The sequence below is a fragment of the Procambarus clarkii genome, chromosome 15 (assembly GCF_040958095.1).
Source record: "Procambarus clarkii isolate CNS0578487 chromosome 15, FALCON_Pclarkii_2.0, whole genome shotgun sequence".
NCBI lineage: Eukaryota > Metazoa > Arthropoda > Malacostraca > Decapoda > Cambaridae > Procambarus > Procambarus clarkii.
The window spans coordinates 33,006,981-33,027,309 of NC_091164.1; the positions used below are offsets into that span (position 1 = coordinate 33,006,981).

Here is a 20,329-nt window from a genome sequence, read left to right on the forward strand (position 1 = left end):
GGAGGATACTCAAGTTTGGTGGAGAGAACAAAAAAATCAGTAGAGACTGTCAAGATGAATATATAAAAAAAATTTGACAAATGATAATTGTAAAGTAAAATAATCTTAAAGATAATCAATTTTATTTAGCTTAGTTTTAACCTATAATTAGAATGAACTTAATTAAAAGAACAAAATGAGATCAATAATTGATTTCAATAAATGACATAGATCAATACAATTAAATTTACAATTTAAATGGAATAGGGTAAGATTAGATTTAAGAGTAAAATTTTACAATGAAACTGAGGTAGTTGCTTGCGTAAGTGCATGGAGACTTGATGGATTATTTAGGAAATTATATGAATGAGAGAACATTAGGTAAATGGTAAGGCAGAGACAGCACCTTAGACAAAGTTAGATTAAGTTAGGTTAGGCTCAGGCACTGAAAGAGTTATTTTAAGTACTGGCATTGGTCGGGTTCAGGTTTTCAGATATACCACAATCACTAAAGAAGGCCAGTAGTTGTTGGTCACATTTTATTTCATATCTTTTTCCTGTACTTTCCTTCTTCGCAAAAATCGTTCCATTCCTAGTGTAGCACTGCTTGATAAGACCAGGGTTTTGTTTGCGAATTTGACGCAGCCTGAAGAGGAGGGATCCACGCTGCTTTGTAAGACACTCATTTATATAGAGGTTGGTTTTATACTTAGCAGCTGATTGTATGAGGTCAAACTTCACAGAGGGATTTGCAAGTTTGAACGCAAATGAACGCAGACTAGGTCTATACACCCTAAGTAGGCTGGTGTTCAAGCCAGATCCAGTAACATAAATTTCTCTCAAATATTGTATTTACATCAAATTATATGTTTTTGGGTTATATATTTAGTTTAGTGACATTATTACAATAATAAGCGCTATAAAAAAATACTTATTTCAGAACTGATTTTTTAATTTTATTATTTCGAAGCCATGAGTCACTGAAATGTGGCGACGAAATCGAACAAAATACGCATGGTGGTGTGCACACGGATTAGACCCGTCCACTCACGCTAGAGTTGTTGTGCCAATAACATGAATAATTTCTCAAATAGCAGATATCTATTACAGTACAGATATCACTGTAATAGCAGATATCAGATACAGTACATTTTTTTTGTTTTATTTAGTTTAGTTTAATTAGAATAATAAAGAGCTATTAGAGCACCAGTTTTAGAAATGATTTATTAATCTGAAACTTTCAAAGTCATGGGGCACTGAACTATGACGACACAGATGAAAGCGAGTGAAACTTCACTGTAAAGTGAGGGTTACAGTACAGTATTCCCTTATCTGTCCACCCTCACTCATATTATTTCATCGCAGAAAATGTATATATGAAGATTTCAACATGTTAGCTAGCTATTCACGCTTCAGCCTTTAAACTATGTACTGTAATCTACAAAGATACGTGCGCCACAAATCAGTGAATGAAAATCATGGAAACACAGACGTTCACTTGTGTGGACCACTCTGGCTGGTGTTTGGTTAATATGCTTCACTTGTTGTGTGGACCATTCTGGCTGGTGTTTGGTTCATACGGTTCCCTTGTTGTGTGGTCCACTTGTGTGATCCAACTTGTAATATGAAGGAATTATTAATTATAACCTGTGATAGAATGGGAAAGTTTTTCACCAGTCTGTAAACTCTGTCTCAACATCGTAAGCTTGTGGACCACTTGTCCACGTGTGTGATCAACTTGTCATATGAAGGAATTATTAATTGTTATCAGAGATAGAATAGGAAAGTTTTCCATCAATCAGTGAACTCTGACCCAACATCTTAAGCAAATCCGCACATCCCGCTGCTTCGGCGAACCAGAGTAAACCGAACCGGGTGAATAAATCCAGCCTGTGAAGTGTGTGACTTAGCCAGAGATACGGCAAATTCAGGTACATTGAATTGAGGTTGTACTGTACTTGTCTTCTTTGTGCATCGGACAGGTGTTTGCATCTTTATTCCTGATTGCCAGTAAATAGGAGGTGTTATCATTATTATCAGTATCAGTTGCCGCCCATCAAGAACACATTTACTTTTTGAAAATTCGTCAAAAACCTATTTCTTGACATATTCGGATGAAATTTTCACGACGCTGATGCCAAATAACGGGAGATTTGTTTAAAAAATTTCACTATATTTCATATATGGAGAAATCTCCACCGTCACCGGGCCCCTTAAGTTTGTTGGCTAGTACAGTATTATATTTCTAAGATTAGAGTTGAATTCAACAACATCAGTGTTAGGCATTCTGTAAACTGCTCCCGTAGTCAAGTCAGCCTCGGTACCCTTGACTCTGAAACAGGCAAAGATATACTCACCACAGGTGTCTCTAGTTTGAATTACTTTTAAGGAAGTCAGTTTTTGGTGGCAGTACTGTATTACCACCTCTTTGGATTGGCCAACAGTTATGAATTGCCAAGTAGTTTGTCATGTTAAAGAGTTTGTTGTATCCTCTTTCAACCACGTTTCATTAACCTTTAAACCGCTAAGGGCTATTGGCCTGCAACACCACCAGGCACCACAAAAAATCCAAATTGTTTTTCGTTTTATAAGGGTGTTCATTTATGTTCCCTGGTCACTGCATAAATAATAATAAAATCGTAGGTGACATCCAGTGCATTCTCACTCTAAAGAACCCCGCTCTAGCGAATTCCCGGAAGATCCAAACAAATTTAATTCATTACTAAATGTTCAGTAGAACATATAAAATGTTCGATTAAGCGAAGAATATTAGTCCAAGTGGTCACCGAGACCGAGCGTCGGAGGAGGTCTTCATCAACTATGATTCAAAGTGTAAACAGTTATACAGTGTTTTATTATGCTTACCCATTATTTCCAGGGAGAAATGGTTGAAGGATGATAAAATTGTGTCAAGAGTCATTGGTGAGTTGTTGTTGTTAGGGGCAAGTGGTATGAATAGTTAGGGTTTATTGTTAGGGGGGCAGTTGGTGTAAGTTATTCTCATGGAAGGGAGGTTGTCAGTGGGGGAAGTTGTCAGGGAAGATGGAGTAATAGTGGTGTCAGGGAAGGCAGGTTGTGTCAGTGGGGGAAGTTGTCAGGGAAGACGGAATAATAGTGGTGTCAGGGGAGGCAGGTTGTGTCAGTGGTGGAAGTTGTCAGGGAAGACAGAGTAATAGTGGTGTCAGGGGAGGCAGGTTGTGTCAGTGGGGGAAGTTGTCAGGGAAGACGGAGTAATAGTGGTGTCAGGGGAGGCAGGTTGTGTCAGTGGTGGAAGTTGTCAGAAAAACGGAGTAATAGTGGTGTCAGGGGAGGCAGGTTGTCAGTGGTGGAAATTGTCATGGAAGATGGAGTAATAGTGGTGTCAGTGGTGGAAGTTGACAGGAAAAATGGGGTAATAGTGGTGTCAGGGGAGGCAGGTTGTGTCAGTGGAGAGCTCTGGCCAGAGTTATCGTCTAAATGGCAACACGTGGCTGGCGCCTCCATGCTCTACCTTGATAGTTCACTCACTGTCTGCTTTTCATCAAATTAGCTGAGTAAATGTTACCATTTCAGTTGTTTATAACAAACAGCTCTATCATATTCCATAGTCAAAATGAAGAATTCATAATAAATGGCGGTGTCAGTGGTGAGGGGGATGCATTGGGGGGGGGGGGTAAAAAAGCAGCTAGCCTCTACGCAGTCAACATTATCTGAGACGGGTCAAGGTCTGGGTCTGAGGCCTGGCCTGAGGCCTAGTCTGAGGTCTGGCCTGAGGCCTGGTCTGAGGTCTATCCTGAGGCCTGGTCTGAGGTCTGACCTAAGGCCTTGTCTGAGGTCTGACCTGAGGCCTAATCTGAGGCCTGGTCTGAGGTCTGGCTCTAGGTCTGGCTTGAGGTCTGGCCTGAGGCCAGCTCTGTGGCCTGCTCTGAGGCCTGGCCTGAGGTCTGGCCTGAGGCCTGGTCTGAGAGCATGGCCTGAGGTCTGGCCTGAGGCCTGGTCTGAGAGCCTGGCCTGAGGTCTGGCCTGAGGTCTATCCTGAGGCCTTGTCTGAGGTCTGGCCTGGTCTGAGGCCTGGCCTGAGGTCTGGCTTGAAGCCTGGTCTGAGGTCTGGGCTGGTCTGACCCCGAGGCCTGGTCTGGTCTGGCCGAGGCCTGGCTTGAGGTCTGGCCCGAGGCCTGGCTTGAGGTCTGGCCCGAGGCCTGGCCAGAGGTCTGGTCTGAGGTCTGGCCTGAGGCCTGGTCTGAAGTTTGGCCTGAGGTCTGGCCTGCTTGATGGGGTTCTGGGAGTTCTTCTACTCCCCAAGCCCGGCCCGAGGCCAGGCATGACTTTTGAGAGTTTGGTCCACTAGCCTCTTGCTTGGAGCAGCCCGCAGGCCCACATACCCACCTCAGCCCGGTTGGTCCGGCACTCCTTGGAGTTAGCAATCTAGTTTCCTCTTGAAGATGTCCACAGTTGTTCCGGCAATATTTCTTATGCCCGCTGGGAGGACGTTGGACAACGACGGACCTCTGATGTTTATACAGTGTTCTCTGATTGTGCCTATGGCACCTCTGCTCTTCACTGGTTCTATTCTGCATTTTCTTCCATATCGTTGTGACGGTGTTCCCCCCCTTATATTTCTCCCACGCCTGCTGTAAGAGTCATGTCCACTTTACCCGAGCGTTCTCTACGTCGCAGGCATCAGTTTGATATATGTGGGAGAGTGTAGTGTTCTCGAGGTGGCGAGAAATTTGTAAAAAAAGAGTATTTTGGCCTGTGGTATAGGCCCTTTAGGGAGCCAATATGGCGCGGGCTCCTCCGTTTTGCCGCCAAAACTGTGTGACGTCAGTGGCACCAGATTGGTCACCGACAGCGATGTGGCACAGGGAGCCAATGAAAACCTCCCTTGGCATGTATGACGTCACGAAGGCAGGGGGGTCCGGTCATAGCGCCACGGCGGCGCCATCAGTCTGACACGACACGTCAAGGTGGACGGATGTGTGAAGGTTGATCCTGTCAATCTGACAGTAATACGCCACTCCCGTGGATCTTACGCGTCACCCGTAGTCTGCAAGTACGCCGAGAGGTCTTCTTTCATTCCATGTGTGGACCGAAGAGGGAATTGACGGTATACTGAGCATCAAGTGCTCCAGGGTCGGGTGCTGTGCAGGTAAAGTCTAGGCAGTATCGTCTGGGACGTCTGATAGCTTCACAGTGACGACGTAGCGGCTGGGCCAATCCACTGGGAAGCAGTGAAAGAAGATACTAATTGGGAATCCGTACGACTGCAGCCGAGACGTAGGTTGGCAGCCGTAGTTGGGAGGAGAAGTTGATGGCCGGGAGACCGACTCCAACCCTACAAGACGTGGAGGAGCAGCACGGACCCGCGGAGGACAGAATACGGAAACGACGCGTTTATTTTGGGACGTTGATTGGGTTCCTGGAGGACACGACAGGGTGTGTGTGGGGGCGTTCCCTACACGAAGCGGGAGCCTGGACCAGGAGCTACAACTTAACTCTCACCGGAGGATAGGTGGAAGTAGGTGATTCTAGTTTCCCTCCCAATTCCCCTTTAGTCAGCTATATTATTTAGCCAGAGTATTTTGTATGTCATGAGCAAGGCTCACCTATGTCACAGTAAGGCACAAGTGTGCAGAGTGGGGCTACATAGAGCACTCACGGTATCTATTATTATTATTGGTGTGTGCAGGCACCCGGAGTAATTGATGAATTTACTGTGTTGATAATGTCTTTCATGAGACTTTAATATGATCATTTAGTGAGAGAATATATATATATATATATAAATGTGCCAGTATTTGGTGTTAGGCTATGTGCCCAGTAACTATATTATTACTATTATTGATATCTATGATTTATCTATATATATATATATATATATATATATATATATATATATATATATATGTCTATGCTTGTGTAATGAATAACCATTCATGTGTGCAGTGATCAATTGAATATTCGCCCACGAAAGGAATTACTGAGAACTCCAGTAATATATACTTGCATGCGTTATCATTAAATGAGGTGCAGTGTGTTATACCATGATAGTGAATTATTGTGTTCATTAATATAGAAATATTTGATTGAGCTCAAGATCAGTGCAGCGAAGTATTTACGTTCTATTGCTATTGTCGCAGATATTGTGTTGTTTGAACATTTAGTGATCCTTGAGAATTTAAAGAAACGGGCATATTTCGCCAACAAACAAGTGTAGTAAGAGATCACGCATTCGGGGGGAGTCGCCCAACTGATTTTGACATTGACGTGAGGGGGAGCATTGCCAGCATTGATCCTCATTTTCTTGGAAGAAAATGCAAGATTGAACCAGTGAAGAGCAGAGGTGCCATAGGCAAAATCAGAGAGCACTGTATAAACATCAGGGGTACGCGGTTGTTCAACGTCCTCCCAGCGAGCATAAGAAATATTGCCGGAACAACCGTGGACATCTTCAAGAGAAAACTGGACGGTTTTGTAAGAGAAGTTCCGGATCAGCCGGGCTGTGGTGGGTGCGTGGCCCTGCGGGCCGCTCCAAGCAACAGCCTGGTGGACCAAACTCTCACAAGTCGAGCCTGGCCTCGGGCCGGGCTTGGGGAGTAGAAGAACTCCCAGAACCCCATCAACCAGGTATCAGCTTGGCGAGTTCATGATTATATGTGGGAACGAGCGACTTACGCATGAAATAGCTGTTTGCTTGTTGATATACGGATGTGATGTCTTGAGTTTTAAGTAAAACACAAAATACCTTGGCGTTTGTATCATCCCCTCCATATTTCTTGTGGCTATATAATACATGAAAGGAAATAAGAGTGATAGAAATAAATACCTGCCTGATATCAGACCTATTGAGTGTGCTCTTGTCACTGTTACCACAAATCAACAAAACCACTGACGTGTTACTGGACACAGGAAACACCAGTTGGCGACCTTGTGGTTAATAGTAGAGCCCTTGCCGGGGCTGTAAAGAGAACAAGCTGTGTTCTCACTCATTCTCGATCAGAGGCCGGTTGGGATTGACTGGGATACTCTCCTGGCGTACAGTGGCGCCACGAGGATAGAGTGAAGACCCGCAGGGCTACGGTGAGTGACCTTGTGTATACTGTTGCTCACCCTCTTATGGTGAACCCCGACATCGTTCACTCCAGTATGTTGTTATTTTACTGTGTAGATTTGGGACCTGCCACTCCAGTATTTTCCATGTTTTCCATTTGGTATCTCTCTCGTCTCGTTTCTAGCGAGTACATTTGGAGAGCTTTGAGATGATCCCAATAATTTAGGTGCTTTATTGCATCTATGTGTGCCATATATGTTCTCTGTATTCCCTCTATTTCAGCAATCTCTCCTGCTCTGAAGGGGGAAGTGAGTACTGAGCAATACTCAAGACAGGACAACACAAGTGACTTGATGAGTTCAACCATCATGATGGGATCCCTGGATTTGAAAGTTCACGATATCCAACGTATCATTTTTCTGGCTGCCGCAATATTTGCTTGGTTATGCTCCCTAAACGTTAGGTCATCGGACATCATTATTCCCAAATCCTTGACATGCTGTTTTCCTACTATGGGCAGATTCGATTGTGTTTTGTACCCTGTATTATGTTTCAGATCCTCATTTTTGCCATACCAGAGTACCTGGAATTTATCACTGTTAAACATCATGTTATTTTCTGCTGCCCAATCCTGAAAAGGCCTGGGCCAGGCCTGAGGCCTGGTCTGGCCCTAAGCCTGGTCTGGCCCAAGGCCTGCCAGTCTGGCCACCACCCCCCACCCCAACTCTTCTACCGCCAACATTCTACACCCTCCCCCCCCTCCCACACCTGACTACCAGCGACTGGCCCCTCCCTCCCTTCCCCTACCACCGGCCACCCGCCAACCGCCCCTCCTCTTGACAGTTTGTTGAGAAAATTATGTGATTTTGCTTGATTGGATTCATTAATGCTTAAATTCGTAGCATTTATATTCCAAATTGTTTGTAAATGATTGTTTTATCAAATGCCATAGTGAAAATTAATTCATAATAAATTAATTGTTTATGAATATTTATATAGACATACATTTGGCTTATGGAAATCCTGGCCAATACATCATATTTGCAGCCACCAATAACCGTCACACAGTTATGATTTTAATATGGAATTGTTTACCAATGACTGTTCTATCATGTGCCATGTTCAAAATAATAAATACGTAATAAATAGATTTTCTGTGAATATTGTTTAGTTGATAGTGGATGTAGGACCTCTGTTATTTTCACATTAAGGGGAAGGACAGCCTGGAGCCGACAGGTAGAACGAATTCCGCGGTGAAATAATCAGCCTCGCCTCATATAGTTCTTTCAAGTGAGGACACACTGTACATCATCATGTATATATTTTTGGTTACAGATTTTGTTTAGTAATATTATTAGGACAATAAAAAGTTATAAAAATACTTGTTTCATGACTCCTTTATTGTATTAGATGGAAATTCTCCAGGCTATCTATGGCTGGCAATCTACTGCCACCTACAGAAGAATCTCTTAGGGAGGGAGGGAGGGAGGCAGTAAATGTGGGCAGGACAGAGGAAGTGAGCAGCAGTGAGAGTGACCCCCTCCCTCCCTTCATAACTCCCTCCCTTCTTGGTGGTGGTGTACAACGTGTTAGGCCGCTGATCCAGCCAAATATCCGCTAGTTCGGCTTCCATGGACATTTTGGCCGGAGAGGGAGATATCTTTATCCGGCCACGATTTTTGCCGAATGAGGGCGTTTTTCTGGATTGGCGGATTCCGGATTAGTGGGTTTCTACAGTATTTAGGTATGGTGGAAACGAGGAACTTAAACGAAACACAGGGTACAGGATGCAATCAGACCTACTCATAGAAGGAAAGCAACAGGTAAAAGACCTGGGAATTATGATGTCTGACGACCTGACATTTAGTGAACCTAACTGAGCAAATATAGTGGCAGCCAGGAAAATGGTAGGATGGTTTATGAGAACGTTCCAGGGACCAGCAATGCTAATACTATTTAAATCACTAATGCTGTCCCATCTTAAGTATTTCTTGGTACTCACTTCCCCATACAGACCAGGAGAGATCTCTGAATTAGAGGGGATACACAGAATAAATATGGCATACATAGAAATGATAAAACATCTAAATTACTGGGACCGGCTCAAAGCTTTTAAAATACATTCTTTGGAAAGGAGAAGAGAAAGGTATCAAATACATGGAAGATACTTGAAGGCCAGGTCCCAAATTTGCACAGTAGAATAACAACATACTGGAGCGAAAGGTATGGAAGGAAATGCAGAATAGAACCAGTGAGGAGTAGAGGTGCTATAGACACAATCAGAGAGCACTGTCTAAACATTAGGGGTCCACAGCTGTTCAACACCGAATTAGAAATATTGCCCAAACAAAGGTGGATGTATTCAAGAGGCACATGGACAGGTTCTTGCAAGTAGTGCCGGACCAACCAGGCCATAGTGGATATGTGGGCCTGCGGGCTGCTTCAAGCAACAGCCTGTTGGACCAAGTTATCACAAGTCAAGCCAGACCCCAGGTTGGGCTCGGGGAGTAAAAGAACTCCCGAAACTCTCTCCAGGTACTCCAGGTACCATATCAGAGATAAACGTTAATGATACTATTAAGTCTATCAGAAAAGATAAAAACAATCACCATAGCACCGGACTGATACTCACTAAACTCGCTTATCCCAGTGATAAAAGACAACACCAACATTAATACACTAGTTAATGAAAATATTTTGATTAATACACTCACAATCACTGGTTATTGACATCAACATGATAAACACACACACTGGTAGTACAGTAAGAATAAAATTGTCCTTACCATCATTAATGGGCAGAAGTTGTGTTTGCTATCGTCCTGGGTAGCCGAGCAGAGACTGGAAGCAGTATTACCTATTAAGGCAAAATAAAACAAATTTAAGGTTTCTATGACAAAAATTTTCCCACCAAAACATAGTAAATGTTTAAAAAAAATCAATAATTTTGTTTAGGTATTGTGCTTTGAGCAAAAGTAAGGAGGGTAGGCAGGAGTAAGGAGGGTGGGCAGGAATAAGGAGGATGGACAGGAATAAGGAGGGTGGGCAGGAATAAGGAGGGTGGGCAGGAGTAAGAAAGGTGGGAAGGAGTAAGGAGGATAGGAAGGAGTAAGGAGGATGGGCAGGAGTAAGGAGGATGGGCAGGAGTAAGGAGGGTGGGAAGGAGTAAGGAGGGTGGGAAGGAGTAAGGAGGATGGGCAGGAGTAAGGAGGATGGGCAGGAGTAAGGAGGGTGGGCAGGAGTAAGGAGGGTGGGCAGGAGTAAGGAGGGTGGGCAGGAGTAAGGAGGGTGGGCAGGAGTAAGGAGGGTGGGCAGGAGTAAGGAGGATGGACAGGAATAAGGAGGGTGGGCAGGAGTAAGGGGGGTGGGCAGGAGTAAGGAGGGTGGGCAGGAGTAAGGAGGGTGGGCAGGAGTAAGGAGGGTGGGCAGGAGTAAGGAGGGTGGGCAGGAGTAAGGAGGGTGGGCAGGAGTAAGGAGGATGGGCAGGAGTAAGAAGGGTGGGCAGGAGTAAGGAGGGTGGGCAGGAGAAAAGAGGGTGAGCAGGAATAAGAACGATGGGCAGGAGTAATGAGGGTGGGCAGGAGTAAGGAGGGTGGGCAGGAGTAAGGAGGGTGGGCAGGAGTAAGGAGGGTGGGCAGGAGAAAAGAGGGTGAGCAGGAATAAGAACGATGGGCAGGAGTAATGAGGGTGGGCAGGAGTAAGGAGGGTGGGCAGGAGTAAGGAGGGTGGGCAGGAGTAAGGAATGTGGGCAGGAGAAAAGAGGGTGAGCAGGAATAAGAACGATGGGCAGGAGTAATGAGGGTGGGCAGGAGTAAGGAGGGTGAGCAGGAGTAAAGAGGGTGGGCAGGAGTAAGGAGGGTGGCCAGGAGTAAGGAGGGTGGGCAGGAGTAAGAAGGGTGGGCAGGAGTAAGGAGGGTGGGCAGGAGTAAGGAGGGTGGGCAGGAGTAAGGAGGGTGGGCAGGAGTAAGGAGGGTGGGCAGGAGTAAGGAGGATGGGCAGGAGTAAGGAGGGTGGGCAGGAGTAAGGAGGGTGGGCAGGAGTAAGGAGGGTGGGCAAGAGTAAGGAGGGTGGGCAGGAGTAAGGAGGGTGGGCAGGAGTAAGGAGTGTGGGCAGGAGTAAGGAGGGTGGGCAGGAGTAAGGAGGGTGGCCAGGGGTAAGGAGGGTGGGCAGGAGTAAGGAGGGTGGGCAGGAGTAAGGAGGGTGGGCAGGAGTAAGGAGGGTGGGCAGGAGTAAGGAGGGTGGGCAGGAGTAAGGAGGGTGGGCAGGAGTAAGGAGGGTGGCCAGGAGTAAGGAGGGTGGGCAGGAGTAAGGAGGGTGGGCAGGAGTAAGGAGGATGGGCAGGAGTAAGGAGGGTAGCCAGGAGTAAGGAGGGTGGGCAGGAGTAAGGAGGGTGGGCAGGAGAAAAGAGGGTGAGCAGGAGTAAGGAGGGTGGGCAGGAGTAAGGAGGGTGGGAAGGAATAAGAACGATGGGCAGGAGTAATGAGGGTGGGCAGGAGTAAGGAGGGTGAGCAGGAGTAAGGAGGGTGGGCAGGAATAAGGAGGGTGGGCAGGAATAAAGAGGATAATCAGGAATAAGGACGATGGGCAGGAGTAAGGAGGGTGGGCAGGAGTAAGGAGGGTGGGCAGAAGTAAAGAGGGTAGTCAAGAATAAGGAGGGTGGGCAGGAGTAAGGAAGGTGGGCAGGAGTAAGGAGGGTGGGCAGGAGTAAAGAGGGTGGGCAGGAGTAAGGAGGGTGGTCAGGAGTAAGGAGGATGGGCAGGAATAAGGAGGGTGGGCAGGAATAAGGAGGGTGGGCAGGAGTAAGGAGGATGGACAGGAATAAGGAGGGTGGGCAGGAGTAGGGAGGGTGGGCAGGAGTAAGGAGGGTGGGCAGGAGTAAGGAGGGTGGGCAGGAGTAAGGAGGGTGGGCAGGAGTAAGGAGGATGGGCAGGAGTAAGGAGGGTGGGCAGGAGTAAGGAGGGTGGGCAGGAGTAAGGAGGGTGGGCAGGAGTAAGGAGGGTGAGCAGGAGTAAGGAGGGTGACAGGAGTAAGGAGGGTGAGCAGGAGTAAGGAGGGTGAACAGGAGTTAGGAGGGTGGGCAGGAATAAGGAGGGTGGGCAGGAGTAAAGAGGGTAGTCAGGAGTAAGGACGATGGGCAGGAGTAAGGAGGGCATGCAGGAGTAAGGAGGGTGAGCAGGAGTAAGGAGGGTGGGCAGGAGTAAGGAGGGTGGGCAGGAGTAAGGAGGGTAGGCAGGAATAAGGAGGGTGGGCAGGAGTAAGGAGGATGGACAGGAATAAGGAGGGTGGGCAGGAATAAGGAGGGTGGGCAGGAGTGAAGAGGGTAGTCAGGAATAAGGAGGATGGGCAGGAGTAAGGAGGGTGGGCAGGAGTAAGGAGGGTGGGCAGGAGTAAGGAAGATGGGCAGGAGTAAGGAGGGTGGGCAGGAATGGGGAAGAGGGGTTATGGGCGGGTTCTCGGCTGCCTCCCTTCCCCTCTCAAGTAGCCTACATAATTCAAACAATGTGCATTAACCCTTAACCCTTCCACTGCTCAGGGGTCCTGAGGACATTTACACCCATGTGCGCAAGAAAAAAAATTCTAACAAATTATTTCGTCTTCTTAAAATGTTAATACTGTATGTGTTCCCTGAGCACGGGAAAAATATAAAAAAAATAGTAGGTGACATATTTTGGCCACAATTGAACGAGGAAGTCTGGCAAAAAGTGGGTGTTGACAGAGCGGTCGTCAGAGCCAGTCAGCGTCACCCGCGCTGACAGTTGGGAGTTGCCGCAAAGATATTATCACTTAATTATTTCTATGTCTCTGAATGATTTTTTCTTAGTTTTTTTGCCGTAATATTATTCAATAGTGTGTATTGTAATATATTTATATAATAAAAGTGATGAATAATCGCTATACTCAAAAGTATGGTGTGCATATTAGTGATTCAATTATTATGTTCATAAAACAATAAACAAATAGTTTTGCTGCTATTACACTCTATACACAGGTTATATAGAAGTATCTGCATGTTTTGTTCGCCATAACGAACCACTAAGTTGGTATTGAGAGTCGAAAAGCAACGAGGAGTGACTGCCACACACCAGCCAGCCACTCGCTGCCACTCCCTCAACAGCGCCTCACTCGCCCACTTTTTCCTCCCACCATCCTGTTTTATGTTTTATTCAAAATATACAGACGTTATATATAAGAATCAACATGTTTTGTTCACCACAACTGTACAGATAAGCTGATATAGTTAGTTCAGGCACTACAAGTTGTTGCTATACACACAGTCAGCTGGCGGCTCCCTCACTCATTCAAGGTCACACGCACTAAACTCTCTCCCCCAACAATACCATTTGTGGTGTTATTACACTATATACAGACGTTATATATAAGTATGTATATATTTTGTTCACCACAACTGTACAGCTAAGCTGATATAGTTAGCTCAGGCACTAAGAGTCGTCGCTATACACACAGCTAGAGGCTCCCTCACTCATTCAAGGTCACATGCACTAAACTTTCTCCCCCAACAATACTGTTTGCAGTGTTATTACCATTTCTTAAGGGTATCTTAAGATGATTTCGGGGGTTTTTAGTGTCCCCGCGGCCCTGTCCTCGACCAGGCCTCCACCCCCAGGAAGCAGCCCGTGACAGCTGACTAACACCCAGGTACCTATTTTACTGCTAGGTAACAGGGGCATAGGGTGAAAGAAACTCTGCCCATTGTTTCTCGCCGGCGCCTGGGATCGAACCCAGGATCACAAGTCCAGCGTGCTGTCCGCTCGGCTCCCCATATATACACATACTGTATTATATATAAGTATCTACATGTTGTATGCACTGTAACTGTACACCTAAGCTTGTAGAGTGCCCAAAGAGCATACCCAGCAAACACAGAACGTTTGTGAACGTTTTTAAATGGTGCCACAAAGGTAATACTCTAACATTTGACATAAATACGTATTTCTGACGTTCTTAAAACCACTAGATATAACTAAAAACATGTATTCTTGAGACACAGTTTTTTAAGATTTATGTAAAAATTTAAAAATAGTAGTGAATGCTATGGAATTATAATGTTTTCATGCTTTATATATAAAAATAAACAATTTTCAGTCAACATTTCGTTTTTTTTGTTTACTTTATGTAAACCTATCCAATTTACGTTCTTATAACATAAATATAACATTTATATGTCGTCAATATGACGTTCTTTTCACGACATCGTTACGTTATTATAATGTTATATTAACGTATAATTCCGGTATAAAAAAGCTGAAATATATTGAGCTTTATATTTTAAACCTTGTAAAATTGTCGTAAAACTTGGAATAAGACACTAAGCATGCTTTATTTATGAAAATATAGAAACACATCAACAAAAACATAAACCACATGTCACCTAGCTATAATTCTTTGTCTTTCTAGAGAATGTAATTTACGCTTTGACAATCTTTCTTCATATGACAGGTTTCTATTTTGGGGTATTAACTTTGTTATCCTCCGCTGGACGCATTCTAGTAAATTTATAACCATGATGTGGATATACTGTGACCAAAAGTGAAGTGCATATATATCTAAATGGAGCCTACCCAGAGCAAGATATATCTGAAGAACAATGAACCGATATCTTAATTATTACTAATGTTTCAATACATAAATCCCAGTGTTCTGTTTGCCTTATTACGAACATTTATTCATTGATTTTTGTTTGTTTTAAATTCTTACTAATCATAACTCCCAGATCCCTTTCATAATTCGACTTCATAATCTCAGCACCATGCATGCATCTAGCTTATAACTTGTAACTCGATCTATCGTCATTACCTATCCTTTAAACCTTACATTTGTCAGTATTAAACGGCATCCGCCAATCTTTTGACCATATTTCAGTACCCAATTTAGATCGTTCGATCGATCAATTTAGACATCCTTGTATCATGTATCATCATACATGATGATAAAATGATACTACTGGGTATGCTGATGATATAATGATACACACTACTTGTTATGCTAACATGCAGAACACTCTTAACTCTGTATTAGTCTCATGTCAGGACTTAGGTTTAGTCATATCTCAGCAGAGGAAACAAAGATACTAAACGGGTGTCCACCCAGGCAGGGAGGAGCTGTTCACAAGATGCAACTGTATGATGGCTCCCAGCTTGACTATGTTAACAGATTCAAATACCTTAAAACTTGCCTTGTATTGTCCTTTTGTATTCAAACTCTGTCGTCAGTATAAAGAGAGGCTCCATAAGCCCTCTTGGAGATGTTGCAGGTTATCACTCAGGCTATGGTGCCAATGTTACAATTGTCAAAATGATGTACCTTGCATACATCAGATCTTTAGTGGATTATGCTGCACCTCTGCTTGCCTTGATGACTGAAAGAAAGCTTAAAGGGCTTGAAAACTTGCAGAACGAAGCCTTAAAGATAATCTTTGGATGCCCCTCGTACCACAAAGATACTTAACATGAGGAAGGAACTTAATATTCCGAGCGTTGTTTATCGTGTTACTGAAATTAACTGTCAAATTGGTATAAAAATGCTAAGGCTAGCTCATCCTAACTCTTGCACAGAAGCCTTCCAGAATGTCTTTATTGAAGGTCAACATTGTTTCATGTGGCACTGTATCAAAAGCTTTGCTAAATTCAAGGTACACAACATCACAATCCTTACCACTATCAACTGCCTCAACTATGCTGGAATAAAAAGAGAGCAAATTTGTTAAACATGAACGGCCATGTGTAAAACCATGTGTTGCGACTTAACCCCATTGATTCTAAATCTTTGATTCCTTTGGTATAGCCATGCCCTAATTCAGCTTAATATAGAATCCACAATATAGTGAGCCTCTATCTTTTAATCAATCTTTTATGTGGCACTGTATCAAAAGCTTATTTTATGAGTGGGGAGTCCGTATAAACAACTGGGCCTCTACCCCCTTCAATCCGAACTATTTTCCTTGCTTCTTGCACTGAAATGTGTACAAGTCTCTAAACTGATACATTAATTGTGACTCTTTATCATCCTTAATTGCTCTCAACTCTTTAAGACATACTGTAACATGCACGTGTCTGAAGCTAGACACAAATACAACAAAATTATTAATGATAACAAGAGACTTCGAACTAGGTACCTCACAGGGAGGTGTCCTCAGTCCTACCTTATTTAATACCTTAATAAACACGCTGTTAAACTCTGTACCGAGCAAACCCAACGTCCACATCATTATAGCTATGCTGATGATATAATGATACACACCACTGGGTATGCTGATGATATAATGATACACACCACTGGGTATGCTGATGATATAATGATACACACAACTGGGTATGCTGATGATATAATGATACACACAACTGGGTATGCCGATGATATAATGATACACACCACTGGGTATCCTGATGATATAATGATACACACAACTGGGTATGCCGATGATATAATGATATACACCACTGTGTATGCTGATGATATAATGATACACATAACTGGGTATGCCTATGATATAATGATACACACAACTGGGTATGCTGATGACATAATGATACACACAACTGGGTGTGATGATGATATAGATACACACCACTGGGTATGATGATGATATAATGATACACACCACTGGGTATGCTAACATGCAGAACACTCTTAACTCTGTATTAGACTCATGTCAGAACGTAGGTTTAATTATCTCAGCAGAGAAAACAAAGATACTAAATCGGCGCCCACCCAGGCAGGGAGGAGCTGTTCGCAAGATGCAACTGTATGATGGCTCCCAGCTTGACTATGTAAACAGATTCAAATACCTTGGCCTTGAGGTGCCACTGTATAGTCCTGTTGTGTTCAGACTCTGTCGTCAGTATAAAGAGAGGCTCCGAGCTCTCAAGGGTGTTGCAGGTTATCACTCAGGCTATGGTGCCAATGTCAGAATTGTCAAAATGATGTACCTTGCATACATCAGATCTTTAGTGGATTATGCTGCACCTCTGCTTGTTTTGATGCCTGAAAGAAAGCTTGGAGGGCTTGAAAAATTGCAGAGCGAAGCCTTGAGGATAATCCTTGGTTGCCCTCGTACAACAAAAGATACTTAATATGAGAAAGGAACTTAATATTCCGAGCGTTGTTGATCGTGTTACTGAAATTAACTGTCAAATTAGTATTAAAATGCTTAGGCTAACTCATCCTAGTCCTTGCACAGAAGCCCTCCAGAATTTCTTTATTGAAGATCAGCATTGTTCCAAATGGATAACAAAAACTGGAACTCAACTCAGAATGTATCAGGTTCATGATTTGTACCAAGAGAAACAACAACGGCACTTTCCTGCACCGTGGGAGGTTACACCCTTTCCAGTTTAAATCCCTCCCTTTCCACCCAAGAAGCAAATTAGAAATCAGCCCAAACTTCGTCTTGAGGCAAAGCTAAACGCCTTAAGCCATATTGATGCTCTGTCCACAGAGCATTCTCTCTCTCAAATCATATACACTGATGGTTCCCTACACCGCACCACGGGTGCAACTGGAAGTGCAGTTGTTCTGACAATGGGCGATGGCCTATACTTTGAGTGGGGAGTCCGTATAAACAATTGGGCCTCTACCTTTCAGACTGAACTATTTGCTTGCTCCTTGCACTGAAATATGTACAAGTCTCCAAACTTGATACATTAATTGTAAGTGACTCCTATGCCCGAAACGCTTTGCGTAATAGTGGCTTTAGGCATTGTATGTACTAGCTCTACCTATAAGTCAAACAATCCTTGTAAATATTTATTGTATGTATGTATCTTACCTAAATAAAATTGTATTGTGTTGTATTGTATTGTATTGTATTGTTATCATCCTTAAATGCTCTCAACTCTTTAAGACATAACTGTAACATGCTCGTGTCCGAAGCTAGGCACAAATACAACAAAATTATTAAGGATGGTAACAGAGTCCATTTCATGTGGTCTCCATCTCATGTTGGCCTCCAAATGCATGATAGAGCTGATAAGTTAGCCAAAGAATCTGCCTTTAAAGGAGACGTTTGAGTGTAGCCTTGGATTGTCAATGAGCAATCTGAGAGCAACAGTACACCGAGAACTTCAACAAGATCTTGTAGACCTGAGGCAAAGTGAAATTGACACCAGTAATTCCATCTATCATCATACTATCATGCAAGAGGAGCCACACATCTATGGATCATCCAATAAAATCAGCAGACTTCTAGATGTTACTACTGTTCGGCTTAAACTGTGTTTCAACTCTCTCTGGGATTTCTAATTATCTGCTGATGTAGACCTAACCAAATGTAAACTGGGTCAACAAGCACACCGTCTGTCACTATGTGATGGAGTGCCAAAAGACTTCAATTGAATTGAATTGAATTGAATTCAGAGACAATTTTATAATAAATGTTCCAGAGATGTTTAAATATTTCATTCAAAACGATCTGCTACCAGAAATCTTAGCCAAATATCCCCTATTTGCTAACTAAGATAAGTAAATGATAAGTAAATTGTCTCGCCAATTATATATACGAGGGAATGATTAAGGGTCGAGGGACGAAATGCGCATTGCTGCCCTCATCTGTGACGTCACAGCAAGTATCAACAGAGCGGCCATTTTGTCGTCAGTGCAGTCAGCGGACAGAGGACAAACGCTTCATGCAAATATTATCGTAAGTAAACACTTATATTTTATTATATTATTAGATTCTAGTGCTGGCTACAGTGCTGTGTATGTGTAGGCAAGGCCGGGCAGTGCTGGTGTATGTGGAGGCGAGGGGCAGTGCTGGTGTATGTGGAGGCGAGGGGCAGTGCTGGTGTATGTGGAGGCGAGGGGCAGTGCTAGTGTATGTGGAGGCGAGGCCTGGCAGTGCTAGTGTATGTGGAGGCGAGGCCTGGCAGTGCTAGTGTATGTGGAGGCGAGGCCTGGCAGTGCTAGTGTATGTGGAGGCGAGGGGCAGTGCTGGTGTATGTGGAGGCGAGGCCTGGCAGTGCTAGTGTATGTGGAGGCGAGGGGCAGTGCTGGTGTATGTGGAGGCGAGGCCTGGCAGTGCTAGTGTATGTGGAGGCGAGGCCTGGCAGTGCTAGTGTATGTGGAGGTGAGGGGCAGTGCTGGTGTATGTGGAGGCGAGGGGCAGTGCTAGTGTATGTGGAGGCAAGGCCTGGCAGTGCTAGTGTATGTGGAGGCGAGGCCTGGCAGTGCTAGTGTATGTGGAGGCGAGGGGCAGTGCTGGTGTATGTGGAGGCGAGGGGCAGTGCTAGTGTATGTGGAGGCGAGGCCTGGCAGTGCTAGTGTATGTGGAGGCGAGGCCTGGCAGTGCTAGTGTATGTGGAGGCGAGGCCTGGCAGTGCTAGTGTATGTGGAGGCGAGGCCTGGCAGTGCTAGTGTATGTGGAGGCGAGGCCTGGCAGTGCTAGTGTATGTGGAGGCGAGGGGCAGTGCTAGTGTATGTGGAGGCGAGGCCTGGTAGTGCTATAGTGTATGTGGAGGCGAGGCCTGGCAGTGCTGGTGTATGTGGAGGCGAGGGGCAGTGCTAGTGTATGTGGAGGCGAGGCCTGGCAGTGCTAGTGTATGTGGAGGCGAGGCCTGGCAGTGCTAGTGTATGTGGAGGCGAGGCCTGGCAGTGCTAGTGTATGTGGAGGCGAGGCCTGGTAGTGCTATAGTGTATGTGGAGGCGAGGCCTGGCAGTGCTAGTGTATGTGGAGGCGAGGGGCAGTGCTAGTGTATGTGGAGGCGAGGGGCAGTGCTGGTGTATGTGGAGGCGAGGCCTGGCAGTGCTAGTGTATGTGGAGGCGAGAGGCAGTGCTAGTGTATGTGGAGGCGAGGCCTGGCAGTGCTAGTGTATGTGGAGGCGAGGGGCAGTGCTGGTGTATGTGGAGGCGAGGCCTGGCAGTGCTAGTGTATGTGGAGGCGAGGGGCAGTGCTAGTGTATGTGGAGGCGAGGCCTGGCAGTGCTAGTGTATGTGGAGGAGAGGGGCAGTGCTAGTGTATGTGGAGGCGAGGGGCAGTGCTGGTGTATGTAGAGGCGAGGCCTGGCAGTGCTAGTGTAAGTGGAGGCGAGGGGCAGTGCTAGTGTATGTGGAGGCGAGACCTGGCAGTGCTAGTGTATGTGGAGGCGAGGGGCAGTGCTAGTGTATGTGGAGGCGAGGGGCAGTGCTGGTGTATGTGGAGGCGAGGCCTGGCAGTGCTAGTGTATGTGGAGGCGAGGCCTGGCAGTGCTAGTGTATGGAACTGAGGACTCAGGCCCCAGGGCCTGGGCACAGGGGCCTGAGCAATGCTGAGGGTTAGCCAACATGAGAAGGTTGTGTTGATTGCCTGAAATTATTTAAATTGTTTA

At 45.1% G+C, this 20,329-nt stretch overlaps 2 long non-coding RNA genes across 3 annotated transcripts in view; one reads left to right on the forward strand and one right to left on the reverse strand.

Annotated features, from left to right (window-relative positions):
- The window catches only part of LOC123759122 (uncharacterized), a 196,299-nt gene that overhangs the window by 144,110 nt on the left and 31,860 nt on the right, over positions 1-20,329 (reverse strand). For both annotated transcript variants that reach the window (XR_011228624.1, XR_011228623.1), the window contains exon 2: positions 9,796-9,866. This is a non-coding gene — a long non-coding RNA (uncharacterized lncRNA). The remainder of the gene's footprint in view (positions 1-9,795; positions 9,867-20,329) is intronic.
- Positions 18,593-20,329, forward strand: part of LOC138365117 (uncharacterized) — a 4,548-nt gene continuing 2,811 nt past the window's right edge. The window contains exon 1 of the long non-coding RNA XR_011228659.1: positions 18,593-18,665. This is a non-coding gene — a long non-coding RNA (uncharacterized lncRNA). The remainder of the gene's footprint in view (positions 18,666-20,329) is intronic.